Raw genomic sequence first — 21,086 nt, 5'->3', positions numbered from 1 at the left:
AGTGTTGTTGTGTGGAGCCCCACCTCTGTCCTATATGTTCTTCAAGGGGGTCCTCTTTGGAAGGAGTGGCCAGCCCCTTCTCAATAGCCATGTGCCTGCCCTGGCCAGCCAGTCTGCCTCCCTTCTTTTCCACCATGCCCTTCCATTGTTTAAACTACCTGCCAGAGGAAAGTATTGTCCGAACGATTAGTCCTGGAAGAAATCCTGGTAAAACTCACACAAAAGAACAGAGTTCTAATTCCAACTTCCTCATTTACTTGGGCAAGTCCTTTCATTTCTCTGAGCCACAGTTTTCCCATCTGTAAAATGGGAAGGATAACAATCTCATAGGGCTGTAGCATCGATGAAATGAAATAATGTATATAAAATATCTCACATGATGCCCAGCTCGGAAGGAGATCATGGGCATTATTATTTATTGCGAAGATCGAAGGAGATCACAGTTGTGGGAGTATTTGGCCTTTGTAAAGAATCACCACCACCATCATGGATCCCTGCCTTTGTTACTTAGTTACAAACTCCTCTTCGACTTACCACAGTTCTGAATATCCAAATGACATTTCGGTCATCTTATTTGCTATGCTCTACTCTAGTGAAGGGCAGGAGACTGAAATCAGACGCCTTGTGTTCCAGCGGCAGCGCCTCATTGCATCTGTACACAACTTTCGAGAAGCCATGCAAACTCTGAGCCTTCCTTGACCATCTGTAAAATAGGGAAGTTGGACTCCTAGATCTCAGAGCTCAAGAATTTTACAACCTCATGTAACGTGAAGGCAAGATCTGGAACAGTAGGTTTAATTTCTGTGAAATGGGAGACTAGGGAGGTTTCCACTCCAGCCCAGTTCTTTCTACCATCAGCCTCACCCCAAAGGTGAGCCAGCCAGATCTTTCTGAAAGGAAAACTTGATTATGTCACTTGGCTGCTTAAGATCTGTCAGCGACTTGCCATTGCTTTCAGAATGAAATCAAAATTCTATGGCATGGCATGCTAGGGGTAGCTTATAACTGTGAAACATTGGAAACATACATGGCCCCTAATGAGAAACAAGTCAAACTATAATAACTTAGTAGTTAGAATATTATTCACAAGTTAAAATAATGTTGCCACGATTAGTAACAACATGGAAAGTGTTTACAATGAAATGACTTTAAAAATGGAGGCAAAAACATTTTATATATAGAATTATAACTATGCTAAATTATAGAAAATACTTTTCAAAAAAGACTGAATTTTAAAAACCCAAAATGTGAATACAATTGGAGTAATTTTTCCTTCTTTGTAATTCTACTGTATTTTGCAACTTTTTATTTAATAAGGACATACTGTTTCATCAAAAATTATTTTCATCGTTTTATTATTCTAGAAGTAAAACGTGTTCATTTTAGAAACTTCAGAAAATCTAGCTAAGAAAAAACCCCAAAACTACCTATATTCCTGACCTCTCAGAAATAACCATTGTTAAATCCTCTTGTATATTCTTGTTCTTACATACTACATATATATATAGTATATATATATATATATATATATATATATATATATATATATATAGTGTGTATATATGTATATATATATATATTGTCCATATACATACATATCTAGGTATTCTTATATACATACATGTATACAAAAATAAGAATATACAAGAGGATTTAACAGTGATTTTATATATGTGTGTGTGTGTGTGTGTGAACTTTTTAAAATTATAAATATTCTAGTACCCAGAGTGGGTAAAAACAGGTGAGCAGTATATTCTTTATAGATTCTCTTAATGAGCCTGACTCCTCTGGGTCTAACACATCTTACGTGAGGGTTACTCACACTTTCTACTGTGGGATGGCAGCCCCTGCTTTCTACCTTCAGGATATACAGGGTGGAAATTGTTTCTGGATCCCAGAAGAGGAAAATTGCTTTCCATGTGAGAACTTGATTTGTCTTCTTATTCTCATTTCACCCCTGATGCTCAGAATTTAACTTGGAACCCTTGGTATAACAGAGACATCAGCCAGGATATTGAATCATCTGTAACCCTGAGATCTTGACTATCTTCATGAGCTCTCTTCCTGAAGGTTCCAATCGAGGTGGCACTCTGCTGTTCCCATTGAACACTTGTTTCCGTTGTTGGCTGCAGGCGATGGAAAGTGAATGGGGGATGAGGCGGTCTCCCATGGGCCCAGCACCATGATCCACGGCTGGGTAACTGGAGACATGAATCGGGAGTGGCAAGCACACTCATTTGTGCCCACAAAGATAGTTTCACCAAAATTGGAACCTGGTAGGGAGACTATTATAGAAACTCAGCCCACTCACCAAGCCCGATCCTACCGGGAACTGAGCCGTGGGGCTTGCCCAAACGAACCATGAAACAAGCATATTCATCCAACGACTACTTGAATGGGGACCATATAGATGAGCCGGGTGCCAAGGGGACAACAGTAATCAAGATAGTAAGATCCCTTCTGGCGGCGGAAATGCCCCTCTTCTCAAGAAAAGCGAGCAAACCTCTGAGGAGTCTGCTCTCTGATGGGCAACAGGAAGGGTTTCTCAGGCAGAGGCTAGGACACGTACAAAGGTGGCCAAGGGCTTGGTACGTTCAAGAAACTGCAACAAGACCAGCGCGGGTTCAGGGCAGTGAATAGGAAGTGGCAAAGAATGAGGGAGGAATTCATAGGGGATTGAAGCCATGGTGAACAGTGCAGGTGTATGCTATGGCGGCAGAATGCCATACAAGGAGTTTAAACAGAGACAGGTGGCTGAGCTTTGGCCACTCTGGCTTCCCCTCACTCCTCTCCACAGTGTTCACTTCCCTGTACCCACCTCACCACCCACCGTTGTCTCCATCCCTTTCCCCAGATCCCTCCATTCCTAAGGTAACCCTCAATCATAAGAGGTAAATGCCAGAAGACATTCCCAGGAGTCTGCACTGTAACGGTAGCTAGGCTTTCAGATAAGGATGGATTCTCTGACCACAAAATGATAGGCATTGCCAGGAGGTAGAGAATGAGTGAAAAGTTCTTTAATCCTGGACTGTTCTTCTAACTGGGACCACACATCTCACAAAGGGCTAGACTGGTCTCAAAGGAAGCCAAGCCAGCACATGGTGCTCCCTTTCCTGAGGGAGGGACCACAGCATGGGGAGGGCAGGATTCAGATTCTGGGGTTCCTCTGAGCCTTAGCCCATTTCACCCGGGCTCTTCTGCAGGGCAGGCTCCAACAATTTCCTTTATTTTATTTTATTTTATTTTATTTTATTTTTAAAAGATTTTATTTATTTATTCAACAGAGATAGAGACAGCCAGCGAGAGAGGGAACACAAGCAGGGGAAGTGGGAGAGGAAGAAGCAGGCTCATAGCAGAGGAGCCTGATGTGGGGCTCGATCCCAGGACCCTGGGATCACACCCTAAGCTGAAGGCAGACGCTTAACCGCTGTGCCACCCAGTTGCCCCAATTTCCTTCATTTTAATCAGATTTGAGTAAGTGGCATCTCATGTTTTCCGCCTGTTGATCACCTTCTGAGAGGGGTAACGAATGGAGAAAGCGCCAGCAGGGCCCAGGTAATGCTAGATTAAACATCTAGTCTTGGTGTCCTCAGAAGTGGTCTGTGTTCCATTTTAAGGACAGCTACGCCTAAGCCTTGAATAACTGAACTGAAATTCGTGGCATTATCTCCCTCTTACTCTTATCAGGCAGGGTTTTTCCAAATAAATCTTCAAGTCCCTCCAAATCTTTGACATCTAATCATGCAGCTGCTGCCAGAGACCTTCTGAATTATGGAAATGTTAATGCAATAAAGCAGCCACCTGTGGCCCGAAGACTGTGTCAAGTATTATCTGGTGGATCTCAGATACCCCACGTGTATCTCTGTCTCTCACACACCCCCTCATTCCCTCTTCAAAACACCAGCCTCGCCTTGGCACCGTGAGACTCTTCAGTCACCTGGGTTCGGCAATGACTGACCCATTTCCTGCCCCAGCCTGCACAGGGCGAGAAGGGTGATGTTCCATTTGCTCTGTGAAAAGTTAAATGTCACCCTCTGATGTTTACTTCCTTTGAAGTTTCCTAGCCAGGGTATGTGGGGAAACTTTTCTCCATCCGACTCCTCCTTTACCCCCCGTGCTGTGTGCAAACAGTCCCTTCTTGTGATTGCACATTTCTGCCCTCACATCCTTCCAGGTGTAGAGTTTCTTATTGTCTTACTAACAAAAATAGCGACAATATCTACCCCGGACTCACTGAGTCAGACGCTCTTCTAAGCCCCGCAATGAGCATGTGAAGTGTTTGCACTCACGAACCCTCTTTTACAAACAAGGAAACCGAGGCCCTGAGAGGTCAAGGAACCCGTCCAAGGTCACCCACTGTGCGGCAGAACCTGTGCTCTAACCCACGGAGATGGTCCTTCTCGGTGTCATTTGCCCCCCATCTAGGTGCTGCGCAACTACATTCAACCAACGCCTGTTACCTGTGCCGAGCACCCTGTCGGGCGCTTGGGAAGCGCGGCTGACTGCGTGGAAAGCCTCGCCTACAGCAGAACAAGAAAGCAGGGTGCCGAGTGGGGAAGGGGAGGCCCGCAGGGGGGCGGAGGACTCTGCAGGGCGAGTGGGAGCCTGTGGTGGCTTATCGGGAACGCTGAAGGGGGTGCAGGTGATAATGCTGCAAACCGAAGTCTCTCTTCCACGGTCAGATACGGCTTGTTCCCTTCTGTCTCTTCAGTTTCTGAGACGTCGGTGCTGCCTTTTGCCCCAGGAGAGCAGTGTTTGAACTTAGCTGTGCCTTAAAATCGCTCGTGGTGGCAGCTTGTCGTGGCAAGCTGGCAATTTTCAGCCCCTCTCCCTCAGAGCGGGTGTGTGCCGGAGTCTGGCCGACGAAATGGTGAGAACCATGCCAGTCACCTCCTAGCCCGCCTCCTAAAAGCTGCCTCGAAACCCTCCTTCCTCCTCTCTCCCAGGATCCAGGGGCAGACTCGGGGGCTCTTTCCACGTACATGTGGGTTTGAGGCTTTGAGAATCACTAGCCCAATACTTTTGTTTTAATCGCCACCTCATTATCCTTTATGTTCCTTGGGGTTGTAGCGGAGAGGGTAGGGGTGGCTTACAAATGCAGGCTGTCATTTTCTTCTTTTAACTTTTCTCTTCGAAAATCTTCCCTCAGCCCGTGTTTGCTGCTGGATTTACCCCTAAGCAGGTAAGGGCTGTGGGTGTCTGAGGGACCTGGAGCACTGGAGCAATGGGGGGGGGGGGGGGGGGTAAAAAAAAAAAGCCTTTTCTCCTCCCTTAGGACCAGAGTCCTGTACCAGAAGGGGGCAGAGACACAGAGAGTGACCCTACCCACAAGAAAATATAAATAAAATAGCTATTATGTTGATGGAATTCAACACACATACATACATGCATACAGTATACGAGCATCTGGTATATACCGAGCACTGTGCAAAGCACTCGACGACAGTAGCTCATTCAATCCCAGCAACAGCTCTAGGAGGCAGGCATTATAATGATCTTACTACACAGACGAATCTAAGGCACAGAGAAGCGATTTACCCAGGGTTATACGACGAAGGGGAAGATAAGCCAGGACCGAAAGACCATCCAATGTCCAAGTCTACACAACTAACCCCTCGTACGGGGCCTTCACCTAGCTGCCCCAGCTCCCAGGCCCCCATCACACTGCCACCCTGTCCCATCCCCTCTCTCTTGGGGGCCCTTTTCATTCCAGACTGGACTGCACTCCCCTTGCCCACTACTCTCCACACTTTCTATAATTAACATTTAGTCAATTTGAACAAAGCCCCTGGACCTGATGATTCTCCCTAGTTCTCTCCACACAGTTTGAGATTTCCCTGGCACCATGGCAACCAGATTCTTGGATGAAGCCAGATCCCTGGAGGTAGGGAAATGCAGGAGCTAAGCAAAACTGAAGACTCACAGTGCTGGTAAGTTGTTCCCTCAGGCAGCATCCACCCTTTGTCCAAATTCCCACCAGCACCCCCCCCCCTTCCTCATCCAGGGCTCTTTCAACCACTAAGTACCTTCAAGAGCCTACAGAAATGCTTAAGACTTAAAAAAAAAAAAAAAAAAAAAGTAGGAAACTCCAAAGCAGGAAAAGTGGCAAAATTGAAATTAATGAAAGTTTGATTAAATGCCTACAAAAATATCATGCTAAACTTCATAAATAGTTAAATTTGGAATTCATAAAAAAAATCATGGTGTTCAAAAACAATAGGGCCTGCTTTCCATATTTTGCAAAAATTTTCTAGTTTGCAATAACAATTGTTGAGAAATCATGACCAGTTGTAAATTAGATGGATTCCTTGTAGGCAAATCGTTTCAAAAGCAGAATTCTAAGAGTCATATCATACTTTTGACAGCCAAAATAGTCATTTGCTCAAATTGGCCAAATGTTGAATACACGAGATGTAGATGCTAATTAGGCTTGATAGGATGTGGGGTAGAGCCCCCAAAAGAAAGAATCCCTTAAATCCCTTGAAATCCTACCACCTTCCTAAATCTTGAGAACGCTCAGTGTAGGCAAGAAACAGGGGACAAGAGAGAAAGCGTGGCTCATGGTGGGGGCAGTCCACAGCCTTGAGGGGAGAGGCCCCCAAGAGGAAAGAGTGGTCTTGAATGAAATGCAGCCTTTACCCAGCCAGTCCATCTCAGCAAAGAGTGACTGAATGTGTCCAATAGATTCCAGCTGCCCTGGCTGTAAACAAGCCAAGAAAAGCCTGCGCCCCATTTTCCCTTTGCTATAGGAAGGAGATTGGGAGGCTTTTGTTTTTCAAAGTGGGGGAGTGAGAGGCGCTGCAAAGCTCCAGTGTTATTCTTTCCCCTTGGCAACTGGGGAGTGCGGCTTCCTTATCATTCAGTGCTGGCCCAAGAGCACATTTTAACTCGGAGTTCATCGCAAATTCACATCTGTTTTCTTATCGAAGTCCCCGACGGGAGGGAGAAGGAGCAGCTGTCTCCCTCACATCAGGACCGGTGCAGGGAGAGCTCTGCAGTTCTGTGATAAAACCCTAGTGCAGTAGTTAATCAGGGAGCTGCCTTTGTCCTTTGTCTCCACTGCCAGCACCTCCTGATAACCAGCAGAGGCCCCGAGAAGCTCCAGGGTTCTAGGGTGTCAGCCCTCGACATGGCAGTCTCAGGACCTTGGTTTCCCGATCTGAAAATGAGGCTTTAATTCCTGCCACCTCTGCTTATCAGTGAAACTGGGGGCTGGAATAGGATAACGGATATGAACTTGCCATTGCTACTCAAAGTGTGGCCCTCACGCCAGCCATCTCCGAACCACCCGAGAGCTTGTTAGAAACGCAGGCGCTCCCCTCCCCAGACCTACCAAAGCAGAATCTGCATTTCAGCAAGATCCCAGGTGACTTGTTTGCACATTAAAGTTTGAGAAGCCTGGATTTAAAAACAAAACAAAACAAGCCTCTGCAAATTGTACCTTTTGAGGTATGACTGGGGAATGATTTGTTAAAGGTCTTCTCTTTTACCTCCATGAAAAGCCCCAAGCTGGCTTGTTCCCCACCGCACCCCACTTTTTAGCTCACTGCCTGGCATACTGTAGGCACCCAATCTTTATTGATTTAACAATAAGCCTTATATTCTGTGTGACTGACTCCAGGGGGCAGTAGGAATAGACAGGATCTGAAAGGTATGGCCCAATGACACACGCAGGCCACCTGGCAGGTGGTAGCCTGCATTTGGCACCTGGTACAATGCCCATCGCAGCACCACTGTTCTAGAAAGCATCAGGATCACCTGGAGGCCTTGTTCAAACAGATCACTAAGCCCCACCCCCAGAGTTTCTAATTCAATAGGGCTGGGATGGGATGGAGAATTTGCAATTCTAACAAGTTCCAGGTGATGCTGATGCTGCTGGTCGAGGACCCCACCTTGAGAAGATGGCCTAGTATATTGATGTTGCCGGAAAAAGTGTCTTCATATTTTAAAGGCAGAATAGGAGGCATTCACAGTGACAAAAATACCAAATTGGCAGGAACGCATTTTCAGACTGAGGGATGTGGCTGCTATTTCCGGCTCTCACTCCTTTTTGGGGCTGGGGGCGAGTGCGCAGCCCAGGATGGGGCAAGGACCAGGTGCCAACGGTCAGGGGATGAGTGGTGCTGGTGGCCACAAGGCTATCGTTTGGGGCTCCAAGGCATGGTCCCAGGTCCTGGATGTACATCAGTACCACCTGTGTACCCCTTAAAGGACTATGTTTTCTCTCCGAATCACCAAGGGTGGCACTCAGGTGTCTCCTCAATGTAGCAGACAGGTGCTCCAGGGTTATTAGCTACCAAACAATAACAGCAGTACCAGCGTTTCGTCCACGCCAGGCCTCGAGCCAAGCATTTTACACACATCAGCTCGTAAAATTGCCACAACACCCCATGCAGTAAGTGTATTTGTTTTCTATTTGCTGCTCTGACAAATCATTACAAACTTAGCACCTTAACTAAGGGAAATATATTACCTTACAGTTTTGAAGGTTAGAAGGCTGACGCAGGTCTCAGTGGGCTAGAATCAAAGTGGCCGCAGGGCTGCGTTCTTTCCAGAGGCTCTAGAGGAGAATCCGTTTCCGTGTCCTGCCCGCATTCCTTGGCTCAGGGCCCCTTCCTCTAGCCTCAAAGCCCGCCACACAGCGCCTCTGTGCGTCTCTCCTCAGTGGCCAGCTCTCTCTTCCGCCTCCCAGGAGGCAAGCACTTTTGGTGGTGGTGGTGGGTGGGGGCATTAATCTGCCCACCTCAGGAAGCACTACTATTTCCTCCTGTCTGGGAGACGAGAACGTTTAGATTAGTGAGCTGAAGGTACTCTCTCCAGGTCACACACCTGGGGGCGGCGGTCTTAGCCTGAGTTCGCCCCCAAAGCCGAGCCTAACAATGACTCAAAGGCAAGTCCTTTACTGGGGACTGAGAGACACGCCGAGCCAAGCGGGGAAGGAGGGAGAGCCGCAGAGATGTCCAGTTGGCCATGGCGGGAAGACAGACCATGAGGCGAGAGGGGGAAACGTGCCTGGTGTGGCTCCGCCTCCGCACGCCAGGGCGCATGCGCCGAGCGCCGAAGCAGGTGCCCGCGCTCGCCCTCATGATCTCAGCAGCCCCAGTTGAGGTGCCGTCAGGCTGAGCCTGTGTGAGGCTGCGAGCCTGAAGGAAGGCGTCAGGGCTGCCTATTAGACTCAGATCTCTCTCTGACCCTGGACACCTGACTTCACCCATCACCACAAGCAACCCAGGCCCCCCTGCAGTCACGTATGTTCTGTTCATCTGGTAGCCCCGAGCTTCCTGAGGGGGCTGCCTCTGATCCTGACGTCACTCTTGGCACTCAGGAGAATCACTCCTTTCGGGAACATTCAGTGCCTGAAAGCTCATGCCGACATGTGCTCTGGAGCGTTTCCCTGGGACTACAACCTCCACCCCTTGGACTTGCTCATCCCTGTGGGTAGTGGTGGGAGACGGAGAGGGAACCTGGTCATCTGTGTTCCTTGTGATCCAGCCACACCTATAAGTTCATAAATAGACCCAGCTCTTTTGGAGGGCAATGCAGTGACAATGATCAAAAACCACAGAAAACATAAGCCTCTTTTGCTTTTCAAGGTCACTTATCCTATAGAAATAATGAAAGGATATACACAAAGACTACAAGGTTGTTCGTGGCAGTGTTGTTTACAGTGGGAGATTATCAGGAACGACTTTGCATGTTCCTGCAATGCAATCCCCCCCCCCCCCAGCTGCACACCACCCTGTTGTAGGATATATATTGACATGGACACCTGTTTATAGTACACTGTTTGGGGCAAACGCTCCTCTTTTTACCTTCTTACTGCTGGTCAGAATTTCGAGCATTTTACAATGAATATGTTTTGCTTTTGTAATTAGGGAAAAAATGTTTACTTTTTATTCAAAAGAAAGCCCACAATTCTCTCCTTTCTGCCACACAGCTGACCTGGATGGATTTACCCCCATTGACTTGCCTGCGGTAACTCCCACATTTATGTTTTATGTCTTCAGCCTGATTTCTCTCTGAGCTCAGACTCAGCCCTTCATCTGCTTTCTTAGGATTTCCACATGACCACCTAGACGTGGTCTCAAACTCCACAGGACCCCAAGTTAATGCCCCATACCCTCCGGCCCAAACTTGCTCCTCCTGCTTCCACCCCTGAGTCATTCTTGATGCTTCTTTTTCTTTACGGACCCCTGACACCCTCTCCCCCACCCACCATCATTCCATCCCCCAGTCCTGTTGATTTTATCTCTAAATTCCTTACTGGGACCTGCCAGGCCTGCGGCTTCAGCCCCAGCCTCCCTCTTCACACCATTTAGTGTCTCTTTCTCGCTTGCTTGCTTCCCTGATGCTCAGGGCCTCCATCCAGAAGACCGAGAGTACCTAGCTCTTTCCCCCTCAGGACCTGCACACCAGCTGTGCCCTCTGCCAGAAAAGTCCCCAGCCCTGCCCCTCTGCCTGTGAACTTCTTCCCATCCTCATGTCCCATCTTAGCAGTCACTTCTTCAGAGCACTCCTCTCAGGCCTCAGCTGAAAGCAGCCCCCTTTGTTATTCTGTGCCATGGCACCTGTTCCCTTCCTATCACCATCTGCAATCACAGAGACAGTGGTGGTGTGTCTACCATGGCCTCAGCTCAGACAGAAATTCTAGTTGGTTCTATTCCACTCCTCCTACTACCCCATCTCCACTGAGGTGTCCAAGTCTCATCCCTTTGGTTTAGAAGGACTTACAAGCGCCTGGGACTCTTGATGAGGTGGGGAGTTGTGTGTGTGTGTGCGTGTGTGTGTGGCAGGGAGGGTCGAAGGTGCCCCTTCCTCTCCCAGTCTGAAGACCCGCCGCCCCTCAATCTCCTGCCCACCTCCCCTGCTCTTGTTGCCATGCTGTCTTCTTACTCTCCTTTCTCCAGGCCCTGCCTTATCTCGGCTCTTTGCTGGGAGAGGAAAAACAGAGTCCGCAAGCTGCGTGCAACCAAGAATCTTCCTGGGGCACCCAGTGTGCTCTCTCCTTTTGCTCTTGTTTCTGCTTTGGTGTATGCTGACTGGGTGTGCCTGTGAGAAGGAGGCGGAATGGAAATACATGGAAAACACAACCAGGCTAGCACCTGCCATATAATCCTGCCCCATATCTTTTTATTTGAGTTTATTGGTTTATCATTTGACACCTGGTTCAACAGGTGCCCTCCCCCCACAAATTCACATCCACCTGGAACCTCAGAATGTAACCTTTTTTTGGGGGGGAAATAGTGTCTTAGTTAGACACTATTAGTTAAGTAATTAGTTAAGATGAAAGAAGTAATTAGTTAAGATGAAATTATACTGGTTTAGGGTGGGCTCTAAATCCAGTATGACTGTTGTCTTTAATGGAAGAAGGATGTTTGGACACAGACACGCAGACACACAGACACACAGGGGAGAAGTCCTCATGAAGACAGAGGCAGAGACTCAAGTGAAGCGTTTACACACCAGGGAACGCTGGGGATGGCCAGGGATGGCCAGGGATTACCCGCAGCCACCGGAGGCTGAAAGAGACATGGAAGGATTCTTCACTAGAAACTTTGGAAGGAGCACGGCGCTGTCAAAGCCTTGATTTTGGACTTCTGGCCTCCCGAACTGTGAGACAATAAAGTTCTGTTGTTTGAAGCCCCCTTGTTTGTGGTGTTTTGTTAGGACAGCCCCAGGAAACGTATGCATACCCAATAAGACTCTCAGGCCCTTGAGGGCAGGGGCCACGTGTAATTTGTTCACTGTGGAATCCCCAGTGTATAGCACAGCGTCTGGTGTGTAAATGGTCCCAAATAAACTTTTGTCAAGTGAAGGTACCCAAGCCTGAGCAGGTGTGATCCAAGCAAGAAGGAAGAACAAGGGCTGAGGTGATGTGTTTGGTCCCATGGAGAAAAATAGCAGCTAGAGAGTGAGAAATTGAGCTTGGCTCTTCCTTCCCAATCTCACTCTCAGATGCTGAAATGACTATTTTTGGTGAATGCAAATCATACTGTGGCCGGTGTCTTCAGTCCAAGGCCACAAATGCATGCACTGAGCCAGGGTTATAGTCACAAGAGTTTATTTTTATTGTAACCACGCTTGACCTTCCGGCTCTGAGGCCTGTAGACTCAGACTTTCCTGAGGGGCACCCCAGCATGGCCAGTTCTCCTGGGCAGAGAAAAGCCACAGGTTTCAAAATGGAGGAGGCCCTTAGCCTTCCCCTCCACCGCGGTGAAGTAATACCACCCTCTCCCATCTGTCGCCTACACGCTGACCGCTTTCTGGCATGTTTGACACCCACAAATCACAATCTGTTGCTCTTGGCTTGCTCCAGTTTCTCAAATTAAATGGTAAGTGTGAGCATGCTATGCAGCCCACGGGGTGCGGCTGCTGGGGCCACATGCTGTCCCACAGAGTTGGGAAGTTCCTTCTCAACCTCTGGTCTTCCTGAGAAGAGACAGAAAAACACTTCAGAAATGCTGGATTTTTTTTTTTTCTGTTAATTGAGCCACAAGTAAGCAGCAATCAGCTGTTCATGGGTACAACAGAAGTTGCCAAAGATGGGGATTCTCCTTTGTCTTAGAGGTCTACTTGGGGTTTAGGTTAAAAACACATTTCTCAAAAGTTCAACCAGGGTTTGAAAAAAATAAGTAAAAATAGTATTACTCTAGAGAGACCAATTTTATGGTGGAGGGGGATAGACACATAATAATGGTTAAATTAATAGTGACGTAATGATAACTATGGATAGCGCTCCAAACCATTAAGGGGCGACCTAACCAGGTCTGGTGGGGGAGACTGGAAGTGCTTAGCAAGGCTTCCCTGGGAAGTGGCATTTAAGCAGAGACCTAACAGAGGAGAAGTCAACCAGGCAAAAGAGAAGACAAGAATAAGAATAGGAAGAGTATTCTAGACAGAGAGAAGCACGAGTGCCATGTCACCAAGGCAGGAAGAAGGATGGAATGTTCTGGGAACTCGCTGGAGAGAATGAGCAAGTGGGATGGGGTATGAGAAATCCCAGTGGGAGCAGATCATTGGGCACAAGTCTGGGGTGTTTACCACAGGCTGGGTTACTAATGCCTCGGAGTGGAGCTGAGTCTTTGAGTATTTTTAGTGGTGATAATAATGATATTAATAACTCGCTCTTAGAAAGCACTTTCTATGTGCTACATGCTTTCTATGCCTCATGTTATTCGACACTTACGATCCCCCCAAGGGATTTGTACCGTTATCTTTCCATTTTACAGATGAGGAAAACAAGGACTAGAGAAATTAATAAATGTGCCTAAGACTGTGCGGCCAACAAGTGAAAGAACTCAAACTTGATCAGTGGCCTGCCTGATTCCAAATCTCCTGTTCTCAAAACTTACCCCAACTGCCTGTTGGCATCAGCGGCTCTTGCTGAGAGGGGCCAGGGAGGCTCTAATGCTGCAGCTCCTGAGCCCTGAGAAGGGGACAGGCTGCTGCTGGTGCCTCTGGCTGTGGGAGACAAATGCTGGGGAGAACTCCAGTGGCGGAGGTGGTGGGACATAATGAGCTCGTTCCTATCTATGAATCATTTGTAAGTTGGGGATTAGTCAGAGACTGGCTGCGTTGTTGCGGAAATGGTGGGCAGAGAGTCTACTCGACACGAGGCTGTGAGGGCTGGAGCTGTTCTCATGGTGACATTGTGAACCTGGGAAGGCGAGTCAACTTTTCGGGGTGACTTTTAAGCAGAAGGCATGCTCTCTAATGCTTGCAGGTGAACTTTGAGGACTGTTGGAAGAAAGGTATGCTGTAGAGAGTTCATGACATCCTCGACCAGATAGGCCCAAAGCCAGGCTGTCTCGCCGGCAGAAGGAACATAGCACTCTGTGCTGCAGGCTGCTCACGTAATCACTAAGTGGCCCCTGGGAAGATTTAAAATCAGTTGGGAGAGGAATTGATCACAACTCAGGGACTTCCTGGCGGGTCTTTATGCCTGTGATTCAGAGAGAAATCCCAAGCCCCTTGAGTGCAGGAAGAGTTGGAAAAAACTCAAAACTGGCTTTGGAGTGATAGACATTAAACGGCCAAACCAAGAACCATTGCAGAATTTAGGAGAAGCAAAATGACTTCTCCTCTTGGGGCTAACACTCCTACCCTAACTATGGCCCTGATGGTGTGTTCTCCTTTAATTTTCAGGTGCCTGACTGTGGGGATGGGATGCTTCCCACTTTGACCCTCGTATTAGTGATCCAGGTACCATAGCTATTCAAACACCGAAAGGTAGCAGTCTGGAAATGTTTGACCTGCGAGGGGCATCCATTTATTCCTGCAACCGAAATCTCCAAGACTGTATTAGTACCCGGTATTTCTTTAGGCATATTACATGTTATCTCTAATGGTCCTTAGACTAGTCCAGTCCTTACAGTTAATAAGATTTGGAAGTCTTCATTAACAACACTGTATTATATACTTGAAAGTTGCCAAGAGGGTAGATCTTTAATGCTCTTACCACAAAAAAGAAATGGTAATTACATGAAATTATGGAGGTGTTAGCTAACACTAGGGGGGTGATCATTTTGCAATATAAAAGAAAATAGGAAGTTGTCTTGCCCAAAGTCCACAGTTGTTAGCAGCCGTTTCTGTGGCCAGTAACAGTTGGGGTGCCCTTCCTTCTTTTCGGGATCATCAGTTCAGCAAGATCTGAGCATAGAATATTGTAAAAGAAACCTCGGAGCTTCCAGGAAGCTCTGCAGTAACTTACTCTTACAAGCAGCTGGAGTCTCAGCTTGAGGAGGCAGGGTGGTTTTTGAGCAGGAGCTCTGGCTCTCCTCGTGCAAATCCATTTCCTAGGTGTGACCTTAGGCAGCCTCCGTAACCTCTCTTTGAGCCTACGTTTCGTTGCCTTGACAATAGAAACAATGAGATCTTCCACCGTACGTTGTTGTGAGGATTAAATGAAATAAACAGCAATAAGATAGAGGGCAAGTTTTAATTCTCTTATACATAATTTTTATATGTATGTACATTGAATATACATTGCACATTTTTCAGAACTTGCAGATATCATAAACATCATCTGATTTTTTTAATTAAAAGAAAATTAAGGGATGTACTGTATGGTGACTAACATAATATAATAAAAATATATTATTATTTAAAAAAATAAAAAATAAAAGAAAATTAAGGAGGGGTGCCTGGGTGGCTCGGTCCATTAAGCATCTGCCTTTGGCTCAGGTCATGATCTCAGGGTCCTGGGATCGATCCCTGCTCGGTGGGGAGTCTGCTTCTCCCTCTCCTTCTGCCTCTCCCCCAGCTTGTGCTCTCTCTCTCTCTCTCAAATAAATAAATAAAATCTTAAAAAAAAAAAAAGTAAGGAGACTAGCATGTCTACAGCTTTTACTACTATGCCTGGCACAGAGGAAACCAACATGAACCTTAACAATTGCTTATACACAAGATGCCCCCCCCCCAGGATGTAGGCCTGACCAAGCAAGTCTGAGGGACTGGTGGGGCAGTCCACTATGGCTACCTATGCACATCTGAGGCTACTCCTGGGACAGAATTTGCGCTAAGATGGAGAATTGAAGTTCTTAAGTTAGATCAAGGGCAGTAGGTCAAAGCTGGAGGAGACAGGTATTTTCAAGCACAGCCCTGGGTCTGTCACATAGACTGACTCCCTCCCTTCTACCAGGGCCCTCTACCCTAGTCCCCATGGCCTCCTGCCTGAGCTCCAGGGGAGGGAGTGACAAAACTTAAAAAAACTTCCTAAAATCTCCGCTGGTCTTTGAGAGCATATCAGCCAGTCAGATTTGTCACCTTTTAACCCACCACACATAAAGGAACAAACGGGACTTCTCTCCCCAGCCCCCACTCACGCTTGAGTGTCTGCTGGAATCTGGGGAACCAGGCACTAGGAACCGAGCCAATGTCTCCAAGGCAGACTTTACTGCAGGGGGAGAAGAGGAAAACAGCAGCCCTGTAGTACGTGAGGGGATTACCTAGGCACACCGGAGACATTTTCTAGCGGTGTCGGATCTGTTTAGGAGAAATCTGAGGACCTCAGAGTGTCACCTGAGCCATGGCCTTGGGGGCTAGGCCATGTAAGGGTTGGGTCTCCTGAGGGGGTGAGCCCTGTCCTATTGGTTGGTGGGTAAGCAAGTGGACCTGTTTTGTTTCCTCTATTGGGTTTTCCTTCTGGCCTAGTGATTGTTATATCAACATTACCTTTTATAAAATGCTGACAAGGCAATGCTCTGAGAATATGCTCAGAGAGAAGAAAAGATCCACTTCCTCTATCTTGGCTATACTTTTAAAAATTTATTTTTTAAAATCTTGGTTTTATATATATATATATAGAGAGAGAGATCTATTTATATTATATATATGTATATATTATAGATATCTATATCTATAATGTATATATATACATGAAATTTGCCATTTCAATCACTTTTTAGTGTCCAATTCAGTGACATTAAATCATAATGATTTTCCCTGTTTCCTCCCAACAGTGTTATCTTAGGAGTGTAGGTCTCCAATCCATTTTTAGTTAATTTTGCATATGGTGTAAGGCAAGGGCCCAACTTTTTTATGTGTTGATTTCATACCCTGAAACTTTGCCAAATTTGCCTATTAGCTCTAGTAGCTTTCTTTCTTGTGGATCCCTTGGAATTTTCTATATATAGGATCATGTCATCTGACAACAGAGAGTTTGTACCTCTTCCTTTACAATTTGGATGTCTTTTATTTCTTTTTTTTTGCCTAGTATCTCTGGCTAGAACTTCCAGTACAATGTTGAATAACAGAAGTGAAAACAGGCCTCCTTGTCTTGTTCCTGATCTTAGGGAGAAAGCTTTCAGTTCTCATTATTGACTATGTTGTTAACTGTGGGCTCTTCATAAATGCCCTTTATTATATTGATAACTCTACTTTTTATCTGAGAGTGTCTTAATTTCTACTTCATTTTTTGAAAGAATTTTGCTGGATATAGAATTCTCAGTTGACAGGATTTTTTTTTTTCTTTCAGCACTTTAAATATATCATCCCACTGCCTTCTGTTCTCCATGATTTCTGAAGAGAAACCAACTACTTACCTTATTGAGGGTCCTTTGTGTATGATAAGTCACTTCTGCTGCTTTGGGGATTCTTTTTCTCTTAGGTATGTAGATTCATGTCTTTCACCAAATTTGGGAATCTACAAATATTCTTTCTACTCTTTCTCTCTCTTCTCCTTCTGGGACTGCCATAAAGCATATGTTGATCCATTTAATGGTGTCCCACAGGTCTCTAAGGTTCTATTCACTTTTCATTTTCTTTTCTTTCTGCTCCTCAGACTGGATACTTTCAATTGTCCTATCTTCAAGTTTGCTAATTCTTTCTTGTACATCCTTAGATCTACTGTTGAAATTCTTTTTTTTTTTTTAACATTTTATTTATTAATTTGACAGAGAGAGACAGCCAGCGAGAGAGGGAACACAAGCAGGGGGAGTGGGAGAGGAAGTAGCAGGATCCCAGCAGAGGAGCCTGATGTGGGGCTCAATCCCAGAATGCTGGGATCACGCCCTGAGCCAAAGGCAGACACTTAACGACTGTGCCACCCAGGCGCCCCTACTGTTGAAATTCTTCAGTGGATTTTTAATTTTAGTTATTGCATTTTTCAGGTCCATAATATCTGTTTGGTTCCTTTTTTAAAATAGTCTCATTTTTTTCCATACATTATTTTCCTGACTTTATTTCCATGTCCATAGTTTCCTTTAGTTCCTTCAGTGTATTAAGATAATTGTTTTAATGTCTTTGCCTAGTAAGTCTGACACCTGGGCTTCCTCAGGGATGGTTTCTATCCATTTGCCTTGATTCTTCAAATTAGCCAAACTTTCCTGTTTTTTTTTTTTTATAGGCCTTGTGATTTTTTGTTGTTGTTGAAAACTGGACGTTTGAATATTATGTCGTGACACTGAAAATCAGCATCTTCCCCTCCCCAAGATTTTCTGGTTTTGGTTACTTTTTTTTTTCTTCTGATTGTTAAAGTCTGTAATTGTACATGTTTAATGACTTTCCAAATTATTTTTTAAAAGATTTCATTTATTTATTTGAGAGAGAGTGAGTGAGAGAGAGAACATGAGCAGCGGCAGAGGGAGAGAGAGAAGCAGATGCCCTGCGGAGCAGGTAGCCTGATGTGGGGCTTGATCCCAGGATCCTGGAATAATGACCTGAGCCAAAGGCAGACACTTAACAGACTGAGCCACCCAGGTGCCCCCAAATTATTTTTGCAAAGCTTATTCCTGGTTGTATGTATGGTCACCGAGGTTTCTGTTCCATTTGCTTATGTTCAGCTAATGTTTGATAGAGATTTTGTTGAATACCAGAAGCTAACATAAAACTAAACAAAACAAAACCACAAAAAAAAAAAAGGAAGAAAGAAAGAAAAGAAAAAGAAAAACACAAAAAGCAATCAATTAGCCTAATCTTCACAGATTGACTTTCTGCTGGACCACTCCAACACTTAGGCTTGCATTGAGCCTAGGGATTGGCACGAAATAAAAGCTGACGGTCTTCTCAGGTATTTTCTGAGCATGCAGTTTGCTCAAGCATGTGCATGACTTTCTAAATTCCCCTGCATATACGGGTGCTTTTGAATGTCCTAATTTCTCAAAGAACTTGTCCCAGCTTTTCCTCTTGGATCTTAGGTGATCTATTGGTGATCGTATCTGGACCATATTCTTTTGCCTCAGGCTTCTGTGGGTTGTTAGTTCACCCAGCAACATTCTCACACAATGCCCACTGCTTTTCTGGCCTGAGGTCTGAGTTAGGCAAAAGCAAGACAAGCATCTTTTGATAAACCTCCAGACAGGTTAGAATGAACATACACAATAATGTGTGAACAAAACATGTGTTAGAACAAATATAAACAATAACGTGTAAACACAGGGAATACTGCCATCTTTTCAAGACCACCTTCACACTGGGGAGGGAGTGGGGCCAGAGCAAGCAAAAATGCCACGCAATTTTCCTACCATTGTCAAGTTGCCTTTTCTTGATTCAGCATTTAGTTGATTGCTGTAAACCTTTGGCTGTTTTCCAGAGTTCTGACTACTTGATTCTGAAAATTTCAGCTTGTGTGTGTGTGTGTGTGTGTGTGTGTGTGTGTGTGTGTGTGTGATATGTGTTTCTTTGGGGGAATAAGAGCTTACAGCTCCCTACTCCACCATCTTGCTGGCATCACTCCCAAGCTATACTTCTGATAGTGACCTTATTTTTACCTCTACCCTACTGTGGCCTGGGCAACTGGGTTACACATACAAAATCCACTTTGACCAAATTCTTGTGCTAGTGTATGATTCCTGCTTTTTGTAGAGTAAGTTGAAAAGACCATGGGAAACAGACCAGAATCACACACACAAACACACAGGCCATAATTTTTTGTCTGTGCACTATTATAAATACTGTGTAAATAGCATCTACATCTGTAATAAATAAATCTACATCTGTAATAAAAGGGTTGCTAAGTTAGTCTTCATTTACAATTAATAGTAAAAGGGAACTTTCTAAAATTTTGGATTGAATGTTCAACAGTTCTAGTTTGTCCCCATGACAAGTGCTGGCAAATGGATTTAATCTTTTATAGTGGTGGCAGCCTAATGCAATGTGTGAAGGGTTACAAAGCCATGTCCAGGCTCAGGGGACAAGAGTTCCATAATCAATCAGTGTTGTTTGTCAGGGGCACAGGAGGGAGGGGTGTCAACGTGTATATATTTCTATGTAACTAACTCAAAACTTAGTGGCTTAAAACAACAACAAACATTTGACTTTCAGGGAAGATGGCAGAGCAGGAGGACCGTGAGCTCACTAATCCTGAAGATGCACCTAGATGACACCCACATCAGTGTAAATAACCCAGAAAACACCCCAAAGACTGGTAGAACAAACTCTCCACAGGTAAATGTAGAGAAATGGCCACAGGGAAGAGGGTAGGAAGGGCAGAGGTGGGTTGGGAATCAAATGGAACCGCAAGATTGTCTGCAGGAGGGAGGGACACCACGAGCAAAGTGAGGGGAGAGAAACAGACTCTAACACCAGGGAACCTGCACAGGGAGGACAAATCCCCATAACATTTGGCTTTGAAACCAGAGGGGCTGAATTTTATGAGTTCTTACAATCACTGGGGCTCAAACCTGGAACTTAAAAAATCAGCAGGCTCGTGGGAGAGCTGGGAGGGCAAGAAGAAACTGAGTCCCTGACCTTAAAGAGATAGCACAACAAATAGCCCCATGGAGATACAGCATAGAAGAAGCAGTTTGAAAATTGCTTGGGGTATACAGGAGGGAGATTTATTTACTAATCTAACAGCATGTGCTGGAATGGCAGGGGTTCATTGGGAGACTTCTCCAGGAAAAAGGGAGCTGGAGGGTGCCATTTTCCTCCCCTGCCCTCTAGCATAAACACATGGACACCTGTGGGAACCAGCACTGTGCCTAACTGTGTGCCCATCCCCACATGCTCCTGCAAACATGCCTCCTGCCCCAAGACCTCAGCTCCAGGTCCCCCCACCCCCAACAACAGACCCACCCAAACCTTGCTAACACCATGTGACCTGCTCCCACCCTCTTCTGCAAATCCATCCCTTCCAACCTGATATGGCTCAATCCCCAGTACCTGCAGGTCCTTCCCACTACCGAGGACCTTGCTGGCACTGTGTGCCCTGCTCCTGTGTTCTCCTGCAGTTCAGCACTACTGCATCTCTAACAAAGATCTGTTCTGTCTCAGCTTAAGTCCAAGGTGGCCCCAGACTGACCCTAACAACACAGGGACAAAACCCTGCCCACAAAAGGCAAAGACAGCTATCGCAGATGACTAGACTGAAGACAAAAGCAGCACGGCCACAACAGCAGGGCTCACACAGCATGCACAGAAACCCTGAAGTGCCAGGTTCTGGTGAACAGGGGACATTGCACTGGAACACACTGCAGGAACCTCTTCTTCCTAAAGCCACTACTTTCCAAGAGAGGAGAGATAGCTGACTTTCCTAACACAGAAACAGACACAGAGAATTAGACAAAATGAGGAGACAGAGGAATATGTCCCAAAGGAAAGACAGGACAAAATCACAGCAAGATACCCAAATGAAACAGAGATAAGTA

At 45.9% G+C, this 21,086-nt stretch overlaps 1 protein-coding gene across 4 annotated transcripts in view; it reads right to left on the bottom strand.

Moving 5' to 3' along the window:
- The window catches only part of ANKRD46 (ankyrin repeat domain 46), a 219,115-nt gene that overhangs the window by 102,481 nt on the left and 95,548 nt on the right, over positions 1-21,086 (bottom strand). For 3 of the 4 annotated variants that reach the window (XR_015725785.1, XR_006781093.2, XR_015725786.1), the window contains exon 5: positions 8,474-8,771. The gene's annotated coding sequence lies outside the window, so the exon portion shown is untranslated. Of the gene's footprint in view, positions 1-8,473; positions 8,772-21,086 lie in introns of those variants that run through there. The other variant, XR_006781094.2, reaches the window with a different exon arrangement.

The sequence above is a fragment of the Ursus americanus genome, chromosome 9 (assembly GCF_024610735.1).
Source record: "Ursus americanus isolate L20-20 chromosome 9, mUrsAme1.1.p, whole genome shotgun sequence".
NCBI classification, from domain to species: Eukaryota; Metazoa; Chordata; class Mammalia; order Carnivora; family Ursidae; genus Ursus; species Ursus americanus.
The sequence above is the reverse complement of the archived record's forward strand: the minus strand, read 5'-3'. Positions and strand labels throughout refer to the sequence as shown.